Source organism: Sylvia atricapilla, chromosome 5 (assembly GCF_009819655.1).
Source record: "Sylvia atricapilla isolate bSylAtr1 chromosome 5, bSylAtr1.pri, whole genome shotgun sequence".
Lineage (NCBI taxonomy): Eukaryota > Metazoa > Chordata > Aves > Passeriformes > Sylviidae > Sylvia > Sylvia atricapilla.
In genome coordinates this window covers 34,049,114-34,061,922 of record NC_089144.1, presented here as the reverse complement: position 1 = coordinate 34,061,922, position 12,809 = coordinate 34,049,114, and positions in this window count along the sequence as shown.

Below are 12,809 nucleotides of genomic sequence, written 5' to 3'. Positions count from 1 at the left end.
TCGCCCCGGTCCCCTCGCACGGAGGAGGGGGCAGCAGCAGGCGGCCGGACAGGACCCTCCTCCTCGCGCGGCGGAGCGGGGACAAACAGCGCACAGGATCGGCAGTCCCCGCCCCGTCGGCCGCGTGCCCTCCTTCCGTCCCTCCCCGCCGCTCCCTCCCGTTCCCTACCGCTCCGCCGCCGCGGAGGCGGCGCGGCCCGCGGCTCCCCCCGGGCGCCGCACGTCCACCCGCCCACCCGCACAACGGCCGCGCCGCCCGCGCGCACAACGGCCCTCCGCGGGGCCAGGGCGCGCCCCGCCGTTTGCAGCGCGGCCGCACGGCCATGGCGGGCCGGGCACACGGGGCAGGCTCCGGCCGCACGGCCATGGCGGGCCGGGCACACGGGACGGGCTCCGGCCGCACGGCCATGGCGGGCCGGGCACACGGGACGGGCTCCGGCCGCACGGCCATGGCGGGCCGGGCACACGGGACGGGCTCCGGCCGCACGGCCATGGCGGGCCGGGCACACGGGACGGGCTCCGGCCGCACGGCCATGGCGGGCCGGGCACACGGGACGGGCTCCGGCCGCACGGCCATGGCGGGCCGGGCACACGGGGCGGGCTCCGGCCGCACGGCCATGGCGGGCCGGGCACACGGGGCAGGCTCCATCGCACGGCCATGGCGGGCCGGGCACAGGGGATAGGCTCCGGCCGCACGGCCATGGCGGGCCGGGCACACGGGACGGGCTCCGGCCGCACGGCCATGGCGGGCCGGGCACACGGGACGGGCACCGCCCTGGCAGCGCCCGTGTGCGCGATGGGAAGGGGCGATGCCCGCGGGGAAATGGGCGTGTGTGGGAAATGGACGGAGAGGGGCTGGGGCATGGCCGGCCCGTCAGGCGGCGGGGACCACTCTGTCAGGCCGGAAGGACAAAGGTGGCCCCGTGGGACGAAGGATAAATGACTTGAAATGCGTCGTGTTTTAGTGAAAACTTAAAAGGAGAAAGAAGCTTTCGGGGTTGCCCTGGAGGCGTGAGTGCCTCAGCCTAGAATGAGAGTGCGAGGGGCTGCATTGGCCTTGTTTTCCAAACTGCACGACGTGCTTTGTGGAGTACAATGCTTTGAATTCCTGGTTTGTCAGCTCGAACGTCATTACTGCCAAAAATAGAAGACTAAACATTTGCCCCGCTTGGAACAGCGTTGAAGTGAACTGTCCTACCTCTGCTCAGCTCTTTTTGAAGTCAGTACAAACCTCGCAGGCTTTTCTTTTTGAAATAGCTCAATAGATGTATAGACAGACCTCCCTTCATCCCCTTCCACAGGAAAAAAATTAATCTTCCCTTTTCCTAGGTCTAAGAGAAGAGGAAAAAAAAAATCAATCCATGCCTTTGCCTCTTCCAGTGCCACCGATAAATGCATAAGCAAAGACGTTTCCTGTACTGGTACAAAGAAATAAACAATTTCCCTAGCCCCTACTGCCACATAGAGAAAAACAGTCATACCTTCTTCTGTCCACACCCACCTAGTCTTTTCCCTTCACTGTAGCTGAAAGGAAGCTTTGTCTTCCTCAGTATGCCCCCAGATGTCCACAGGCACTCCCAGTGTCCCTTCCCATTGGCTGCCAGGTGTATAAATGGTGGGGTTTGATTACGTTCTGTATTTTCTCATCGTTTTCACAAGCAGTGCATGCACATCAAAGGTATCTGCATATCAAACACTCTGATAACATTAGTCTTCTGAGATACCTTAAATGTTTCAGGAATCCAGACAGAAAATACACTTTCCTAGTTAGTCCAGGGGGAGGGGAGGAGGGGAAGCTTGTTCATGCTCAGGCTAGATTAAAAAAAAACTGTAATTGATAGCAATTATCTTTTTTGTAGGGCTTGCAGGAGTTCTTCATCTTGAATGATGTGTCTTTTCTGATTGTCAGTGTCACAGATGTTTCACGTGTGTTCAGAGGTTACTTGCACCTAAACACTGAGATAAGACAAAGCCTGCTAAGTGTCCTGTTTCAACCCCTTTCCAGCTGAGTACACCATGCACTGTATGCTTTCGACAGTTTATTCAAACACTCTTGGACTGCTATGAAGACTATGTAAAAATGGAGCTAGTCAATCACGTAGTAAACAGTATTTAAATTAACTCAGTGGGAACACATTATATTGGTACCTGTCCAGCTATTCTCTTTCTAAGACTGTGTACACTGTAAGCATTAGTCTTGAATCCTGTGAGTGGCCTTGGGCACGCTTGGATGCCTTTCTTTCTCTGTCTCCTTCTCCACCTGCAACCCATCCTGACTTTTGCTGTCAAGGATAATACCTGATGGAGTCTGAATTGCAACTCAAGATAAGGGCAAGCCTGCCTTGATTCCTTCTGAATGCAATGCAAGAAACTTTAGTTTTAAAGCTCCTTTCATGTAGAATTTAGATTGATAAAGAGGAGGAACATGCTAATATAATCGCAAAATAGCTTGGCTGCAAATAGCCATGCCTTTAACAGCCCTCTTTAAAGTCATAGAGGCAGATATACAAAGAAAAGAAGAAAGGAAAACCTAAATACTCAAGGACAAAGCAAAGGTTAATTCTTTCATGCCAAGTCTTGCACTGAGAAATCTGAACTATTTCTTGTTGGGTGTCCACAAAACTTTCTTCTTTGTGATACTGGCCATAGTGAGCATATTGGCACCTTCCAGATCAGTGCTACATAGGATGAGATCAACAGGCTTCAGTTCCCAGGACAGAAATAAGTGTTAGGCACCTGACAGGAGAAAGCATACAGTGCTCAGAAATCAGAGCGTAAAATGAGTCAAGATTTTATTGATCCTTTTTCTTGCTCACTCAGCTTTTATTACCCAAAGGTGTGAACTAACCTGTAATGATAAAAGATTAGTCTTCTCTTTCTTGCAAGCAAATCCACTGAGTATTCATGAGTGACAGACTACTTAGAATCATAGAATAGTTTAGGTTGGAAGAGACTTATAAAGGCATCTAGCCCAGCCCCCTGCAATGAGCGGGGACAGTTTCAACTGGATCAGGTTACTCCGAGCACCATCCAACCTGACCCGGAACCTTTTCAAGGACGGAGCATCCTCACCTCTCTAGTGGCACCAACTGTGCCAGTGTTTCATCACCCCTGTAAAAGATTTCTTTCTCATATCTAGTCTAAATCTACCCCCTTTGAGTATAAAAACTATACCACTTGTTCTGTCACAACAGGTCCTACCAAAGAGGTGCCCATCATTCTTTTAAGTCCCCCTTAAGTGTCAAAAGACCACAATAAGATTTCCCTGAAGCCTTTTCTTCTCCAGGCTGAACAACCATGCCTGTCTCTCAGCCTGTCTGCACAGTGGAGGAGCTCCATTCCTCTGGTCATTTTTGTGGCCTTCCTCTGGACCCACTCCAACAGGCTCGACTGGTACTTGCCAGGGACTTTTAAGCTAGTGTCATCAAAGCTGTTGTTTTTAAGAGAAATATCTGAAAACTTTCTTTCCAGATGAGTGTCCAAAAGGCCTGTTGACTGGGAAGTGCCAGCGCAGTGGGACAAACACAGTAACTGGTTCTGTACCACAGTGGGCACCTGAGGAAAAAGGTGAAGGGGCAGTTGGAAGTGCTGGGGACAATCAGAAGGCTCCTTTCCACAGCTGTCTTAAAGAGGCTTAAAGAGGTTGGTCTGTTACAAACATCATCCTCCCATGATAAACTGCACCAAGTGTTCTGGTACAAAAACTAACAACTATTTGGTAAAAATAAAGTGGCAAAATCACAACCATTAAATGAAAAAAAATTAAAATTCCTAAAAAAAAAAAAAAAAAAAAAAGCCCAACAGAACCAGAACATTCTAGAATAAAGCCTGCTATCTGTAAAACCTTGTCTAAAAGTGTTCCTGCCCACATAGTACATTAAAATGCATTATTGAAGATATTATTCTAGTACAGTGTGGAGAGACACAGAGCATGCTGTGTTTCTTGAGCCGTTCAGTCAGGGCCCTTGTGACCAAGATATTAATTCTAACCAGACTGTGAGGTCTGTTTTGTCAGGCTGCCTGGGGACCCAGTGCTTACCTAGTTGCCCTGTTAGAGCACTGTACCTCCTTTGCAACCCTGTGAAATCTCCTATGCCAGTCCACTTACCTCTCCAAAGTAGATGGGTCAGGGTTTAGTTAAATGGGGCTTTGGTATGTAGTTGTAGGGCCAGCAAAGCTGGCTGGTCAGTCACAAAGCATGTCTGCCACTGTGATATTAGCAAATGCTTATGTGGTCAGGCACCAGGGAATTCCTGAGAAGCCATGCGTGTCCAAAGCTGCAGTGATGACACTGTGGGTCTCCCACTGTGACAGGTGCTATGATTGCTCAGCACCTTGCTATGCTTTGTCCATTCTCACCAGGCACAGTAAACTATTTTGGCTGTAGATAAAGCACCACTAGGTGAAGCAAATAAGGGGCTCCTCAAACATCAGGGAGTTGAAGCACATGGCACTTAGTGACATGGCTTAGTGATAGACGTGGTAGTGTTAGGTTAAGTTTTGGATTTGATTAACTTAAAGGTCTTTCCAACCTAAATGATTCTGGGATTCTGTAAAAAATAAAGGTCAGACAAGCCTAGAACACAGAAAGTAAAACCAGGGTTTTTAATCATACCCTCCTACTAATCAGAATTTGCATGAAGGAGGATCTTTACTAATTCTCAACATCTTTTAAAATGTTCTTGTGAAGCAGACCTTAGATGCTGAGCTAGAGACATTAAAACACTTAGAATATGTCTCACCATTTATTAAACATAGGTCCAAGCCTGTTGTCTCAGCCAATAATATGTATTTTAAAAGTAAACCCTTAAGCCCAGTAAGTGGTTGCTTCAGGATGGCCTGAACACAGTCAGCACCAGGTTCTCGTTAGTTTGTTGTGGATAATTTAAGCATGAGCAGGGCTGTGTATACTACAGTGTTGTCTTTCAGCAGATCATTCTGAGAGCAGTGTAGGCACTTTAAAATACTAGCACTGCAGTTGGAAAGCACACCAGTCAGGACTTGACTAGCTCTCAAACATGCACTTCACTATGTGGTACACGTGTAAGGTTTGCAACTCCATGCTCTCTCTCTGCTGTTCCCAGAAACAAAAAATTCCCAGCAGAGCATCTTCAACATAGAATAAAATTGTATTTCAATGCAATTATAAGAGGTAAACTTACGTATTCAGAGCAAGAGTGCAGAGAGTTACTGCCACAAGTCAACTTGCTAGTACATATTCATACTGACATGAGAGTATATGAAGCTAAACTGGCTTGCCAGGTTCAGATGTTTGTTGGCCTTCATTCCATTGTGTATTCTGTTGAGGTTAAATTTCATTCTGTGTTCAAGGGTTTAAGAACTGCTGTTTAAGAACACATAATTCACGATTTCTATTACATTACTAAGACACAACAAAGGATGTTTTAGTGGTCAGTGAGTACACCCTGAGAAGAAACTCTGAGATCCTGTAAGTCTGCAAGCATACAAATAATTTTTACTCTTCTGCTAATACAGCTATTTTGTATTATCTCACAATATATTTGTATTTGCAGTCAAATTGCATATTAAAATGCTTTTCCTTTTCACTAAACTATGTCAATGTATCTAAATTTCTGTATTATATATTTCCTATAGAACTTCTGGATTTTTATAGAATTAATGTCATTAGAACATTAGACTTATTTCATTGTGTATACTCCCAACATGTCTAATAGGAGGAGAAATATTCCTGTTTTCCTGTCTCATACAGGAGAAGCAATTCTGATGGAGTCACTGGAGTAGCATTAATATAAAACTAATCTCAGGGAAAAAGCCTAATGCTGGTTGAATCTTTTCTGCTGATGCACACCCTTCTTTATGCACTCAGTAGAAAAGTGAACCTCTGGAAGAAAAAAGGAAGGAAATGATGTACGTGTTTTTGGCTCTTCTTCTTCTGTGGATCCTTCCCACCACGTTGTGAAGCTTCTCTGTTCCCCCAGCTACACAAATAAGGAAGGTGTGATAATAGCAGAGACGTAAATTAAAACTACTGGCTGTCTTGTCTCTTGAATGTTAGTCTTTGCTAAGAAGGTCCTACAAAACAACTGTTAGTGCAAATTTAGTTTGCAGATGATACGTAGGATTTCTACCAAACTGTTTCAGAGAGAAACCACAAACTTGTCAAACCTTATGTCATTTCTGAATTCAGTTTCCTATTATAACCACCTTGAAAATCAATATAGAAGCTCAGTGTAATCTTTCTTGCACTCATTGTGTGGGCTACTCTGCTTCAAAACCAGCTGTTCACACATGGGGTTAGTCCCAGCTGTTGAAACCCTGGTAACCTTTGCTCATCCAATTCCACATGTGAAATGAAACAGACTTAACTTTAAAGGGTTTATGGGACTCAGCTACTTTTCACAGAAGTGTTTCATAGAAGCTGGGATTTAATTCTGTCAGGTGCTTAGAATATTGAGTCAGGGAGCCCAATATCTCATAGGGTGTACTGAAATTGAGAAATTACATATCTCATTCACCTGTAATAAAGCTCATTAAAATTATTAAAATCACTGCCCTATGAAAGCACAAAACTGAGGCATAATTAAAAGATAATGGGTCAGAGGAACTCAGAATCCAGAAGGAACTCTGACCAAGTTATTTTCCTCACCCAGGCTTTCTCTGGGCAGAATTTATTTGTAATAAAAGGAAAATGAATCATTAAGTCCCAGGGTCTGAGTGTTATATTATTAACTAGTATAATCTGCCATCAGGATTTACATCGTGACTTTTGAGCTAAACCATGAGCCACCTGCTGAAAAGCAAAATTAAGGCTACATGCTGGGAAAGTGCTTTCTCATTAAAATATAATCAAGTTTTGTTAGGGCAACAAAAAAAGAACCAGCCTGATGTGCTGAACTAAACTGAGTAAGAACTGAAGGTATCAGACAGCTGTGAAGTGTTCTTCAGCTCCCTCTTTTGCAGGGTGTAAAGCCTGCATGGGCTAACCATGGGAAACACACAGACTGCATCTCTTGAATGTACGTAAAAGAAGCCCTGGCCATGTTTCGTAAGAATAGTATGTGCAACATATATGGTACTTTTTCTTCTCTAATGAGCCTCTTTACCCTTCTCCATTGATCTCAGAAGTGTAAAAAAGAATTTCAAGTGAGCATGGTCAGGCTGATATTTGACTAACAAGCAGGGATGTGCAGGCATGTCTTTATAAGTGTGGAGGAAAAGTTAAGAGGGATCTCAGTGCTCCCTTCAGTATGTTACTAATGTTTCTTTAGTGTGGTCGTACCCTAAGCTGTCCAGCCTCCCATTTACATTGCTGTGTGAGTGCTTGGAGGATGTGTGTATTCAGGTGTGTAGGGTGGGAAAAGAAGAACAGAAAATACATGATGTGAAAATGAAACAGAGGCTTTAATTTACTATCATCATTTGCAATCTCCTTTCAAAGGAATAAATGTGCATATTAAAACACAAATAATTCACAAGAAATTCAGAAAATTGAAACTTAAAATCATAGCATAATTCGGAAAATTAAGTAAACAAAGGAAATTCCTGTGGGCATTCTACAGATAGAGAAAAAGAGAAAAGAAGCCCAAGGGGACACTTAAGTATGTGTGCTATTTTATTAGTAAAATGAATCCCAGTGATTTCAGAAAGACCGTTCACACACAGTTCACACACAGTTAATTAGGATCCCAGCTTTAAATTATAGAACAGAGTTTTTGCTTAGCTGAGATATTCATTTTAATTTGCAGAAAGGCAGAGGTTGCTACCTACATGTAGCTCCCTATAAACAGATTTAGCTGTGTATGAAATGGGCAACATTAACATGTGGGGCTAGGCCTAATAAGTAGGTAATCACACTTGGCAGAAATGATAGGTGCCGATGCCCATTCTGGTGCCTGGCAAAGTATGCTGGGGTGTCAAAGCAGAGACAGAAACCATAGGTGACACAAATACCGAGGAGATTTCCCCCTGCACAAGTTGGCCAATTCAAGAATATCAGAAGATTCTTTAGAGGAGAGAAGTCACTGTCATCACAGAGTCCTCTTCTGTACAGTAAAATAATGGCAAAAGCACTCATTTGGCAAAGTTCAGTGCATTAGACCTTCAGCCTCTGAAGGTGTGCAACAAACTACAAGCTGCTGAATCTGGAAACAGGAATTAATGACTCACTGGGTCAGAGAGAGAAAGTGTTTCAAAGAGAAATTAAAGATGAGAAAGACTACTGCTGTGAGGTTAGACTTTAGAAGTATGTTTTTAATGTTGCATAAAGCACAGTAATGTTCTGTTTCCCCAGTCCAGTCATGCAATATGCAAAGTTTTGGTGAGTATTTTGAATCAGGTGGGTATTTTCAAATAGCCTTTAACTTCAGTTTGTAAAGGCTAATGATCTATTTCTGTAAACATGAAACACACTGAAAAACAGGCAGTAAAAAGTCAAGAGGCAAGAAAGGAAGAAAACAATGGTAGGAAAGATAACATGAAAAAGATTATGAAAAGTCACATATAAAAAGAAAAGAGGATGAAGCAAAGCAGCAAAACACAATCATCTTTTATTTTCTGACATTAGCTCCCTGGTAGCGTGACCTTTGTCTTTTTCTGTCTCTCCATTCAATGCTGTTTCCACTTGTGCTCTCCTCTTTTAATTCAATGTTTCGTCTCCTTCTGGTCTTTGCTCTCCTAGTATTGTCTTTCTGTCAGTGAGGAGGCTGCAGATGGGCCACAGCTGTCTGTCTCCCAACAAGTGATGTCATTACAAGGCTGTTCCCTTCCAGGAATTAGTGGGTGAAGATTGGAGTCCTGCTGTTTGCAGGGCATCAGCTAAGGAAAAGGAGAGCTGAAACTGTGGGATAATGACTAGACAGTGTCAGTGGTCTTAGAAGTGCTGAGTAAAGTTTCAGGGGGTTTTCCTGAATGAAAATAACCTGCCTTTTCAGTTTCTTTCCTGAGGACTCTGTGCAAGTCCTACACCTTGAACTGCAGAATTTGTGCCTGGGGCATTTACCCATGAGATTTGCCACAGGAAAAGAAAGCACAGGGGAACGAGAACCCAGCTAGTGACAACCTGTTGGCAAGGGAATTGAGGCCCTGATAGGTAAATTAAAAAAAAAAAAAAAAAAAAAAAGTAATTTTAAATTTTCTAATTAACTGATTTCTTCAGGTCAGTCAATTTTTGCTAAATCCATATTTTGTTTTATTCTATTGTCCATTTTTCTCGGTGTCCTTTCTACCCTCCCACCCAACTTAATAGATTTATCCAGTGTGCTATTGTAGGGTGGAGTTCTTCCCACATGCTCGAGTCCTCTGCTTCCACTGCTATGCTTTTTGTTGGCATGGAGGACTATAAAATGAATGTGACCCTGGCAGCTGGCTGTTCCTTGTTGCAATGACACCTTCCCAGTTAGCCTTCTGAATAAGACTTTCACCTTGCATTTCAATTCCTCTGCTCAGTAAGGCGCACCAAGCTTCTTGCCACTGTGAGATAAGCGGGATGGCATGAAGGACTCTACATTCCCAAGAAATACATATTGCATATTGACAACAGTTTAGAGCTTCTAAACCTAATGACACCTTAAAAGGGCATAGTCAAAGAAATTAAATCTTGAACCTCTGTATACATAAAGATTCATTCAGCTAGCAAAAAGGTGTCTTCTCCTTCTGGAAGTTTTAATGAGGTGCTAGACTGGTAACTTACCTAAACTGCAGTTTCAAAAATATGTACTAAATGGTCTATTTCTAAGGTGTAACATAGGCCATGTGATGTGAGGCTACAACATATGTCTAACTAGAGACATCTTCCATACGGGGGGAGTGCCACTAAACAGCAAGGTAATACATACCTTCTGCCAAAACAAAAGTATATTTTTCGTAGCAAGTGCTCCTCTCTGGCTTTTTGATGAAGTAATTCAGTATTGACATGTGCCACTAACTTTTTCTTTATTTGTTTCATTTTAGAGATGAAAGTCTCTGCTGGCAAACTGTCAGAACCACAGGAAGCAAACCAGAGGACCAGAGGCACAGGAGCTGATAGAAGGAGAGCACAAATCTCCCAAGGATAGATGATTATTTTTATAATGTATTTTTAAAAATAGTTTTCCTCTTTTGGCTTGTAGCCAAGGTTGTGTTTGCTGCCTCTAAAAACATAAAATAGAAACTCCACATGGCTCCACACCTCTTCCCAACTCCTGTAAGAATGTAAAATTCATACATATCCTAGGGTTTTCCCATGACATTTATTTCAGAAGAGCTTTCTCTTTTCAGACTGAAAGCTGAAGTACAAAGCACACCGCTTCATATATGTGCATATTTTTTTAATTGAAAGATAAGTGATCAAAATGCATTTATCCCTTGAGAAATAAGATTTTCTGAGTAAATATTCAACTGTCATACCATTAAATGTGCTGAAACAACATCAGTTCAATATAACGACCTTCTCTGCTCACTTTGAGGAAGTGAATAGTAGTGGAGAGGAACTTATTTGACAAAAAAGGCCATTCACAGTGGCCATCAATATCGGGCAGGACACTTGACTGCTTCATGGTCTTTACAGAGAAAGACATAAATGTTTAGAAGTTTTGATATGCAGATTAGTATGGAGAGAAGAAACTTCCTATATTTATTTTCAGCTATCCTGAAAATTTGAACCCTTTGCCACTGGAGCAAAATCCTCCACGATCTACATGAGAGGGCAGCCGAGGATCAACAGAATATCTCAGCCATGAAACATGATGTCCTTTGAGCATATCTCCAGGAAACGTTTGCTTGGGGAAAAAACCCAACAGTTAACCTCAAGCAAGCAGATCTCACAGAAGGGGGTGTCTTCATTTCCCATGTTCCCCAAGCATTGTGATGTGAAGTCTTTGAAATGACACTAGCTGCAAAAGACAGAAGCTCAGGCAGAGAACATGCCCTAGGGACATGTTGTGGCTTCAGCAGCTGTGAGGAAGACTCAGCTTAGAAAACACCACCCAACACAGCACCTCTGCTACAAGCATCAAACAGAAGAAGGCAAACCTAATTCCCAAAAATTCAAGCCATCTACAATCAATGCACTTACTAGTAACTTGTGGAAGAATGTCTATTAGTTGTATAAATGCTGTTCATACAACTCACTGACTAAACCAAAATTGCACTGACCACTCATATAAAAGCTTAAGGCATCGGGACATCAGGTGCCTCACTGAACTCTGGACTTCACATGTTCTCAAACACTGCCTGAGTGTTGTATATTTTATCCAGAAAATAACACTGAGGTCCAGTTTTCTTTAAGAGCAGATTTAGAATATGACAACTTCTGCTTTTGAAATTAGATTGCTTTAGACACCTCTGGGTCTTGCTCTAAATATAAATCACCCATGCAGTATGCTTGTCAGCTTGGGCCAGACATGTCATACAAGGGTTAGATGCATTTGGGATTTTTTCTTTTTTTCACCTAGATATAAGCAAACCTTAATGTAGAAACTTGAAAAACAGCCAGACTACTGTCATCTTCAGCTGAGAGAAAGAAACAAAAGCACTCTGCTTGAGTCCTTTTTTCCCATATGGCTCATAGTAAGTCAAAACTGCCATTTTCTTCTCCTGAAGTTATTTTGAGGGTAATTTCTATTTTGATACAGATCCTGAAGGAATACATAGAACATCCTGGCATTGCTTTTTTCCTGTCAGAAGAATGACCTGTTATGACACTGACTTATATGTACCAGACATCATGGCAAAGATGGAATTCTCTGTGCCCTGAATGGGAGTGGTTCAATACCAGCATGGTAGAGTTTTAGATAAATGTGCTCTTCATCCGGGTCTAATTAGGAAACATAACTTTGCTGTTCTGTCCCCAGTGATATCAGACCAGATAAACAGAACTACATTTCTACAATCTGCATCTTTAAAACCTGTTTCAAATCAGTGGTTTGATGCTTCTTAATCATTGGTTCATAGCACATATCGTCAAAGCTTGCAAAAAATTTAGCTTTGTGTCTTTAAGGTTTGCATGTTTCCTTTGAGACTGACACTAATTTTAGCAGAGCCCTTGGGCAAGAATAACATGAATGCTGCAAGCCTGCATTGGGCTCTCTCCTCGACAGGGCTGTGGATGGAGGATGTTTGCACATCCATGACAAGCCCTAACCTTTCCTCCCACTCTCAGCTGTCCGTGACTTTACCCCCTCGGGCTATGATTGCCCCATCTTTTCATTTTTGAGGCTTTGCAGACTTTGATGCTGTTGCCACACAGTGCTGAAAGCCAGGAGCAGGGGAAGGATGTGGTAAGGAAGAAAGATGTGTTGAGATTGAGAGGGAAACCAGGGAATTCAGTATTTGACATGGCCTGTCAGTATCAAGTGAGTGCACAGCATGGATAAGGAGGTGTGGACTGAAGAAATAGGTGGAAATACTTGTGGAGCAGAGCTCTGGGAAGATGGATATCTCCATGAACAAATAGACTGCACAACACAGCTAAGGTTTCCTATTCCGTTTAGTAATACCAAGGAATCTTCATCGGTTCCTGAAGACTTTTTCACAACATATTTGGTATGTTTATGTATGCAATATGAAAGAATCTGGCAGGCACAAACAAGTGTGTCAGAAATTACTACTTTGTGGGAGAATGGATTGATACCCTAAACACAACGAGCTCTGAGAATGGGTTGGTAAGACTTATTCTCACTTTTGGTGTGAAGGGAACAAACTACTTGTATCTCTAGGAATCTCCAGTCACACACAACTGACACAGAAAATTGACAGCTCTATTTGGTAATTTAGATCCTCCTGTAGGTTTTGTCTTTCTAGCCCATCTGTCAAAAAGATGCAAAACCCACACATCTAACAAGATGGTGAAG